General features: G+C 41.9%; 1 protein-coding gene across 1 annotated transcript in view; it reads right to left on the minus strand.

Moving 5' to 3' along the window:
- Positions 1-9,474, minus strand: part of Tmem232 (transmembrane protein 232) — a 239,165-nt gene extending 229,691 nt beyond the window's left edge. Inside the window, exon 1 of the mRNA XM_021149603.1 lies at positions 9,404-9,474. The gene's annotated coding sequence lies outside the window, so the exon portion shown is untranslated. The remainder of the gene's footprint in view (positions 1-9,403) is intronic.
- Between the last annotated feature and the right edge of the window lie 1,053 nt (positions 9,475-10,527).

Below are 10,527 nucleotides of genomic sequence, written 5' to 3' on the forward strand. Positions count from 1 at the left end.
TTCTACAGAACAAAATTGCTCAGCAAAATGATGGGTGTTTCTATTGGTAGGATAAAACAGTAACTGAAAGCAACTCCAGAAGGGAAGGAGGGAGAACACGCGGTCCATCACTGAGGGCAGCCAAGCCAGAAACTCTTGTTGGGAGCTTGGAGCAGAAACCATAAAGAAACACTGCTCCCTCTGCTGGCTGCCAGGCTCCTGCTTAGCAAGCTTTATTATGTAGCTCAACACCACCTGGCCTAGGGATGGTGCCACCCACAGTGTGATGGTTCCTCCTACATCAGTTAATAATGAAACAACCCTCAACAATGTGACTGGGACAATCCATCCACTGAGAATCTGGTCTCACATCGTTTCAGGCTGTGCCCAGTTGACAGTTGAAGCTGACTAGGACAATGACCCAGTTTAACTTGGATACAAGTTGCTTTGAGGCCGGTTTTTGACATTTGTTCTGACCCAAGAAGGGTTTCCTACCGATCTCAGTGAACTAAATGACTGGAGCTGCTGTATTAAAGGAACTGTTTAAGACTGACCAGTGTGGATCGACTAGTAGACATCTAAGATGTTTCCATTTCTGGGCTATTGTGAATTGAGTAACAATGAGCATAAATCACCAGGTGTATCTGAAGTAGGATAGAGTCCTTTTGGTGTATGTCCAAAGAGTGGTGTCTTAGTTAGTGTTTCTATTGCTGCAACAGAACACCATGACCAAAAAAGCAAGGGGAGCAAATGGTTATTTAGCCTACACTCCCATACTGCTGTTCATCATCAAAGGAAGTCAGAACAGGAAATCAAATAGGGCAGGATCCTAGAATCAGGAGCTGATGCTGAGACCATAGAGGGGTGCTGCTTACTGTCTTGCCTTGCATGGCTTTGCTCAGCCAGCTAGCTTGCTTGCTTGCTTGCTTGCTTGCTTTCTCTCTCTCTCTCTCTCTCTCTCTCTCTCTCTTCCTTCCTTCCTTTCTTTCTTTCTTTTTCTTTTCTTTTCTTTTTTATTAGATATTTTCTTTTCAAATGTTATCCCCTTTCCTAGTTTCTCCTCCAAAAATCCCCTGTCCCCTCCACCCTTCCCCTGCTCCCAAACCCACCCACTCCCATTCCTGGTCCTGGCATTCCCCTATACTGGGCCATAGAGCCTTCACAGGACCAAGGGCCTCTCCTCCCATTGATGACTGTCTAGGCCATCCTCTGCTACAAATATAGCTAGAGCCACAAGTTACACCATGTGTTTTCTTTGATTGGTGGTATAGTTCCAAGGAGCTCTAAGAGTACTGGTTAGTTCATATTGATGTTCCTTCTATGAGGCTTCAGTCCCCTTCAACTCCGTGGGTATTTCTCTGGCTCCTTCATTGAGGACCTTGTGCTCCATCCAATGGATATGTGTGAGCATCCACTTCTGTATTTGCCAGGCACTGGCAGAGCCTCAGAGTAGACAGCTATATCAGGCTCCTATCAGCAGGCTCTTGTTGGCATCTGCCTAGTGTCTGGGTTTGGTGGTTGTTTATGGGGTGGATCCCCCAAGTGGGGCAGTCTCTGGATGGTCATTCCTTCAGGTTCTGCTCTGAACTTTGTCTCTGTAACTCCCTCCATGGGTATTTTATTCCCCATTCTAAGAAGGAACGAAGTGTCCACATTTTGGCCTTCCTTCTTCTTGAGTTTCATGTTTTGCAAATTGTATCTTGGGTATTCTAAGTTTCTGGGCTAATATCCCCTTATCAGTGAGTGCATATCATGTGTGTTCTTTTGTGATTGGGTTATCTCACTCCAGATACATTCAATTGCCTAAGAATTTCATAAATTCATTGTTTTTAATAGCTGAGTAGCACTCTATTGTATAAATGTACCACATTTTCTGTATCCATTCCTCTGTTGAGAGACATTTAGGTTCTTTCCAGCTTCTGGCTATTATAAATAAGGCTGCTATGAACACAATGGAGCATGTGTCCTTATTACCAGTTGAAACATCTTCTGGATATATGCCCAGGAGAGGTATTGCTGGATCTTCTGGTAGTACTATGTCCAATTTTCTGAGGAACTGCCAGACTGATTTCCAGAGTGGTTGTACCAGCTTGCAATCTCACCAGCAATGGAGGAGTGTTCCTCTTTCTCCACATCCTCNCCAGCATCTGCTGTCACCTGANTTTTTGATCTTAGCCATTCTGACTGGTGTGAGGTGGAATCTCAGGGTTGTTTTGATTTGCATTTCCCTGATGATTAAGGATGTTGAACATTTTTTCAGGTGCTTCTCAGCCATTCGGTATTCCTCAGTTGAGAATTCTTTGTTTAGCTCTGTACCCCATTTTTAGTAGGGTTATTTGGTTTTCTGGAGTCCAGCTTCTTGAGCTCTTTGTATATATTGGATATTATTCCCCATCAGATTTAGGATTGGTAAAGATCCTTTCCCAAACTGTTGGTGGCCTTTTGGTCTTATTGACAGTGTCTTTTGCCTTACAGAAGCTTTGCAATTTTATGAGGTCCCATTTGTCAATTCTCGCTCTTACAGCACAAGCCATTGCTGTTCTGTTCAGGAATTTTTCTCCTGTGCCCACATCTTCGAAGCTTTTCCCCACTTTCTCTTCTTTAAGTTTCAGAGTCTCTGGTTTTATGTGTAGTTCCTTGATCCACTTAAACTTGAGCTTTGTACAAGGAGATGAGAATAGATCAATTCGGGCCAGGTGTGGTGGTGCACACCTTTAATCCCAGCACTCAGGAGGCAGAGGCAGGTGGATTTCTGAGTTCAAGGCCAGCCTGGTCTACAGAGTGAATTCCAGGACAGCCAAGACTATACAGAGAAACCCTGTCTCGAAAAAACCATTAAAAAAAATAAAGAAAGAAAGAATGGATCAATTCGCATTCTTCTACATGATAACCGCCAGCTGTGCCTGCCAGCACCATTTTTGAAAATGCTGTCTTTTTCCCACTAGATGGTTTTATCTCCCTTGTCAAAGATCAAGTGACCATAGGTGTGTGGGTTCATTTCTAGGTCTTCAGTTCTATTCTATTGATTTGTCTGTCGCTGTACCAGTACCATGTAGTTTTTATCACAATTGCTCTGTAGTACAGCTTGAGGTCAGGGATGGTGATTCCACCAGAAGTTCTTTTATTGTTGAGAATAGTTTTTTCAGCCAGCTTTCTTATAGAACCCAAAACCACCAAGCCAGAGATGGTCCCACCCACAATGGGCTGGACCCTCCTCTATCTTGATCTTATAGAGGCATTTTCTCAATTCAAGTTTCTTCCTTAAGGATAACTCTAGTTCGGGTGTCAAGTTGACATAAGACTAGCTAGCCAGCCAGCACACGTGGTATAGCTGGGTCATATGGTAGATCTATTCTTAGCTTTTAAAGGAACCACCACACTGATCTATATGGAGGCATCAGTTTTCACTGCCATCAACAGTGACTAAATGTCCCCTCTCCCTACCTCCATACCAGTATTTGTCACCATTGGATTGTATTATTATTATTATTATTATTATTATTATTATTATTATTATTATTATTTAATCTCATGCTAATACCATTTGATAAAGTTAGTTCCTTTAATGACAATGCCCCGTATCTTCACATAGCTGCTTTTCTCCCCAGGGAATGTTCCCAAGACATTACTGTAACAACTGAGGTGCAGGTGGCCTCCAGCCTTCCTGACTTACGTCTCACTGTAAACATCCAGGATGAACTGCTGCGATGGGTGTCAGGGCTCAGTGGTCTTTGCTGGATGGGTGCTGAGTCTCCTCTCTGTGGGGAGCCACGTCAGTGGGCACTGGGTGTGCCCTGGAAGAAACTCCAGGAAAACAGATTGTCATTTTCTTAGCCAGGCCGACATCCAGAGAAGCTCACTCAAGTTCAGCTTAGGGGATGTACTGGCTGGTTTTGTGTGTCAACTTGACACAAGCTGGAGTTATCACAGAGAAAGGAGCCTTCCTTGAGGAAATGCCTCCATGAGATACAACTGTAAGGCATTTTCTCAATTAGTGATCAAGGGGGAAAGGCCCCTTGTGGGTGGGACCATCTCTGGGCTGGTAGTCCTGGGTTCTATAAGTAAGCAAGCTGAGCAAGCCAGGGGAAGCAAGTCAGTAAATAACATCCCTCCGTGGCCTCTGCATCAGCTCCTGCTTCCTGACCTGCTTGAGTTCCAGTCCTGACTTCCTTTGGTGATGAACAGCAACATGTAAGTTGCAGTGTAAGCCGAATAAACCCTTTCCTCCCCAACTTGCTTCTTGCTCATGATGTTTGTGCAGGAATAGAAACCCTGACTAAGGGGAAGATGAAGAATGGGGCAGGCTCGTGTAATCTTTCTATGAAAGTTCAGTTTTATATTTACATTGGTGCCTGCCCTTAAGATTAACGGGCCTTGCTTTGAAACATTCACTGGTTTTTCCAAGTTAACATTTCCAGCTTTCTTTCAGTTACATTTATTTCTTCCAGATCACAGCAGGCAGGTGAGTCAGTTCCTGGAATACAACCCCAGCTCAGTGCCGTGTGCTGGGTTAGACCTTCCACTAACAGCCCAACACTCTATGAGAATGTGTGCACAATTACTGACACCTCATCATTTATAAACGTTTTCCAGATGAGTTCCGGGAATGACTAGATGCAGGAGCAGATCAGATTTTAAATGGGCCAAATCTAGATAAAAGAGTAAAACGGAATAAGAAAATAAGGTAGAGGTGAGGTGGATATGTTTGTGTTATAAAATCATATTTATTCATTTGCCAGGGGTATGCTACAAGTCTGTCTTAAAAATAATGCTCAGAGCCACAATTTACTGTGTTTAGAACTTAAAATCTAATGGGTTGTAGGAGAAGTAGTCACTCCTGGTAAAGTTACAAGACATTTTCCCCCAAGCCACCATAAAGAAGACAGACACTAATGGAATGGATACCCTCCTCAAGGTAAGAATAATAAAGAGTTCCATGGGGTGGTCTCCTGTGCTCAATATAAATATATGGTGTGCCAGCCAGCAATAACCAATCTGATGTCCCAGCTTGTGTTCCTGGGGAGTTTAGCTGCTGCAGAACAATGCCTTTGTAAAAATAGCTCTAGCTTCCAAGGCTAGCACCACCTGCTGGGCTCATCTGCCACTGCATTGAGATGCCTGTCTGTCACAAGATCCACCATTGTGCAGAATGGTTGGTTCTGTGTCCAGAGCTGATAGGTATATTCCCAGACTCTGAGAGTGCTTCATGAAGAGAAATGACATTATCAAGAAGACAACAGCACGCGCTACCCAGATCGCCTACCTTGGGGAATTCTGAATTAAATTTCAAACCATGCTACCGAGTAGGTTTTTATTTTGTGACTTTCTGTAGCGTGTGTATTTGCATGCTTGAGTGTGTGCAAGTTGGGGGCGTGTTGGGATATGTCTGTGAATTTGTGTATGTGTATCAGTGTGTCTCTGTGTCTCTGTGTGTTGGTGTATGTGTGTATATGTGTCAGTGTATGCCTCTGTAAATGTCAGGAACAAAAGGAGAATAGAGTTTGCTGTTGGAATAATGTGGGTTCCTTTTAACTTGTGTGATGTACTGAAGTTCCAAATGAGAAATACTGAAACACAAGAAAATAAAGATCACTTTATTTATTAGAATTTCTCCAGGACGTCTTAGGAAAAGCAACTGGAAGGGCAACTACCACTCCTAGACCAGCGGATAGGTGAGGGAGATGTTCCAAAGGACTGTGGTAAGGTGGGGTGGGACTGAGAACGGGAATAAGGGAAGCAATGTAGCAGAAACGCAAGACCTTGTGAAATAAAACCTTTGTCTGAACACCCATAAATCCTTTAGAAAAAAATACTTAAACCCACAGAAAGACTATATTATTTTCATTATACGATTAATATATTTTAATTTTATTATAATTATATAATAGTTATAAATATAATATTATAATATAATGGTTATAAATGTTATAAAATAATTATAAATATATCATAATAAATGTTATACTGTAATAATTATATTATAATTATAAAATATAGAATTAATATATTTTAATATTATAATTTTATTAACATTATTATTGTTACTTATTTAATCTGTGTAACAAATTATTCCAAAATGTGGGAGGCTGAAACAAGGATGGTCATGTGTGACTGACATGGCTGCTCTGGGCTAGGAGTTTTTTAGCAGCTTGAGGAGGCGGAACCGAGCTGGGTTTCCCGTGACATTGGAGTCAAACTACAGCCGCAACTTCTACTGGATGTTGGTGATGGGTTTCAGACCACACAGGTTTGAGTAGGTCTGCTACCAAAGTGGTTCACTGGGAAGGTAGCACTGGGTGGTGTTGGCAGGCTCCATCCCTGGGGGATCTCCTCCATGGCACTTGGGCATCTTCACCTTGCAGAGGCTGGCTGCCCACACTGCACAGAATCCATGGAGCTCTTTACAGCTTTGGGTTGGGTTTTGGATTTTTGTTGTTGTTGTTTGGTGTGTGTGTGTGTGTGTGTGTGTGTGAATAAGTCAACAAATGAAGAAATATCAGACCCAAAATTAATTCTGCTTGTACATTGATGGTTTCATTTTGTCGATAATTTTAATGACATTTTGTTTAGGATTTCTCCATTTATGTTCAAGAGATTTTGGCCAATAGTTTTCTGTTTCTAATCCATGTTTTAGCCTCAAATAAACCACTACTTCTTTCTGCACAGCTCTTGCCCTGGGTAAATCTCTCCCCTACTGTGCCTGCACCGCTGCCCTCTGGAATCTCCCTCTGCCTTTGTTTTGTTAGGTCCTCAGTGTACTGTACACTGAGGAAAGGCCCTTGGCTCTGTGCTCTTGGCAAGACTTGTGAATTTTCTTTTGCAACTAAAAGCACTACCTATGTCTTTTTGTAAATTATTTCTTTTACTCTTTGAGGTTATAGTGTAATTACGTCATTTCCCCTTTCCAAACCTTCCCAGATTCCCCCTCCTCGCTCACTTCAAGATTCATGGCTTCCTTTTTCATTAAATGTTCCATACATCTGTGTACACATACATATGTTACATACATGCATACATATACACATATATTTCTAAATCTGAATAGGTAATTTTGGGAAAGCCTGCCTTTCCGGTGGATCCATGGAGCCTTCTTTCTTTCTATTTCTTCTTCCTTGCTGGGTGACAGAAGAGTGGCCAAGAAGTTATCTTCCTGCCAAGAAGCGGCCATAAAGATGGAAAGTGCATAGGAAATTGATCAACAGAAGTGTGCAGCACTTACATCACCGGGAAGCTACAGCTAAGCTCTCGCACACCGACCTTCGTGTTGTTATTGAAAGGACAAATCCCTATTGGGGTTAAAGGCTGAGGGGTGTGTTTCATCAAACACAACCTTAACCTGTCCTTGATTCCTGAAAGTCAAATTCAATGTATTTCTTCAGGAAATCTAGGATTAATGATCATGAGTCCTACATGGCACCTCATAGCTTATGAAATGCATCCACATATATCAAATTTACATATTCTTATCATCCTTGTGGCCAAAGTACATTTTTCTCCACCCTCTTCTCTCTCTGGAGTTGGCACAATCTAATCTTATGCCGTCAAGGGTCTAACAGACTAATGACACGCCCCCATCCCAGGCCTCTACCTCCAGTCTGACTTCTCTTGAAATCTAGATTTATTTTTCAGAGTGTTTTCAGACTCCTAACTTGTAGACAGATACTTAGAAAACCATACGTGTTGCTTTCCCCCTCTCAGACCTCAAACACTGCTCTTAATCTGGGATTTCTATTTAAAAATCACAAATGAGCAATCTGAGCTATCCACAGATCCCTGTCCCCTGGTCTACCCAAAGCCATCAGCTCTCCACTCACACCTATTCTACACAAAAAACATCTCCCATCACCAAATGGCCACGGTTTGCTGTTAAAAGCATCTGGTCTTCTACAAGACAGGCATTATAAAGGGGAAAATTAATGATTAATTTTAGTTATTCAAATAGTTATTATAGAGCCTGTGCAAGATGCTAGATACCATGATGTTAGAATCATGGTTTCAACAAAGCACCTGCTGGGTTACTGCAGGAAACCAACAGTCCTAAACAGTTAGCAAATTGTTTATGTTACTGCTGAAATGTAATACAAAGTAGTGGGGGTAGAATAATTCATTAACTTGCTGAAGTTGTTTTGAAAAGATTTGAGGGGGTGGGGACTTAAACTGAATCAACCAGAAATATTTGAAGAAATGAACTCAGAGGAAGAGGAAGAGGAGGAAGCGGAGGAAACAATAGTGTGGTTAATTTAAAACAGTAATTCCCAAAAGTGCAGTATGGAACAAATTTGTGTAGACTGCCATGCTGTAAGATTTAGGGGGTTATTTGTATATGTGCATATATAATGAATCTTGGATGACAGATAATGTAATATGTATGTAATTTGCTCCAAATTTATTGACAAGAGCAACTTTTTAGAACACTACTTCCTGGAATTATATGAATGATACATTTTGGGGAATGTTCAATAGTTATCAGCAAAATGAAAATCTAGCACTTACCTTGAAGCCGAAGACTTACATGAGAAATCAAAACATTTCTGAGACATAGCACGTATTGAAATAGCTCCAACAAAATGCCTGGTTGATTGGCAGTTTGTGTGTTTTTCTTTCTAGAAAGTTATTATTAATCTCTGGACAGCTTTTTAAAGCTTCAATTAAAACAAGCTTCAGAATATGTGACTTCAAAGGCGACTTCTGAGAACTAGGTCATATAAAAATTAAACCAAGCCTTTGGACATGTAGCTTGCATCAGGGAACACCAGGTTTAAACTACAACCCTAAAGAATATGACCAGAGACAACAGAGAAGACAGCATCGATCAGACGGACTTTAATTATAGACTTCTACCCAACTCTTCCCTACCCCCAAGGAATGCTTCCTGAGTGATAACTTTGCCATTATTTTCTAGGTTATTTGTGGATTTTTGTTTTGTTTTGTTTTCATCTATTCTTTGCCCTTTCCGTGTACTAATCTTCATGTTGGAATTTTCTCTTTGAAAATCCAAAAGTGTACGTGTACGAGAAGGAAGGAGAATGGGGAGATGGTAAGAAGACGGAAGATGGGGTGGGGGAAGAAATGAGTTGCTGGGGACCATGAACACTGATCAGCAAAGCCCTAGAACAGTTATCAGAGCTCCCCCACCTTTTATACTCTCCCCAAAACACTGCCTCTATCAAAGGAGCTAGCGGAAGTTGCAGGGCACAGACTCTAATTTGGACTCTAATTTACAGCCTGATACTGTAAACCTGGTAAATAGGTCTGGAGTTTCCCAATGACTAGAAGTCTCTTCAACTTCTAGAGACGGGGCTTTTGGGGCTCTGAGGGGTTAAGTTCAACTTATATTTGGGTCTTTTGTGGTCTGGGTTACTAAAGGGTAGGACCGTAATCCTAGTTCCCCAAGTCACTGACAATAGGAGCCACAATTACTCACCCCAGCGCTCCCGCCTGGCTCTCCAGCTGGTTGCTAAGGATGCTGTGTAAGTCGCTCTTGGAGCCAGCGGGTTGACCTTTAACTGTCTCAAGGGTTTAGCCAATCACAAGCTGTCATTCCACCAGCCCTACCCGCACCCACCACCACCACCACCACCACCCATCCCCCGCACCTCGCGTGTACTCAGATTATAAGCAATAAATCCAAACAAGCAAGCAAACGAACAACAACAAAGAAAACAACAACAACAAAAAAAACCTTCATTGGCTTAAGGCCGAAAAGCACACAGCTGTGATTCCACGTGACTTCCTTGTGTACTGTGTGTAGCTGCCAGCAGCCGCACAAACGCCTTGGCAGCAGTCAGCACGTCCTCCATGCCTAACGCCCTGTTAGACCGTAAATCTTTGGAAGAAGTTGATATTGGCAAATTTCTTTCTGTAGAAAATCTGGAGCCTGTCACAGCAACCAAATACCAGTCACCAAATACCCAGGGTGTTTTGACAATACTAACCACAAGGGGGCGAGTTTAAATTCAATGCCTTAAAAACATCCTGTAAGATTACCTGTGCCGACTAACAAAGGAAAGATTGTGTTATTATAAATGTTCACAACTGGAAGTACTGACGGAAAACATTTTTAGTTACATGGGAAAACCAGTGTACATACATCTTCCTATGACATAAATTTCCTAAAAATAATTGGGTGCTTCAAAAAAGAGACTCATAGTGGAAACTATAACATTAGCATGAACTAAGGTATCAAATAGGTCTTTCATATTCTCTCTCTTTCTCTCTCCCTCCCTCCCTCCCTCCCTCTCCCCCCCTCTTTTTGGAGAGGGTAAAGCATAGTTTTTTAATTGAAAAACATTATTTCATACAATATATTCTGATTCATGTATTTCCCTCCCCAAATTCCTCCCAGATCCCCCCCATCTCCATACCTACCCACCCAACTGTATGTCCTTTTATCTCTCTTTAAGACTAGAAGAAAGGAGGAAGAGGAGGAGGAGGGGGAGGAAGAAGAAGAAGAAGAAGAAGAAGAAGAAGAAGAAGAAGAAGAAGAAGAAGAAGAAGAAGAAAAGAGAAAAGAAAGCACACAAGCAAAACAGCACTCGGGAGGCAGAG

Source organism: Mus caroli, chromosome 17, assembly GCF_900094665.2.
Source record: "Mus caroli chromosome 17, CAROLI_EIJ_v1.1, whole genome shotgun sequence".
NCBI classification, from domain to species: Eukaryota; Metazoa; Chordata; class Mammalia; order Rodentia; family Muridae; genus Mus; species Mus caroli.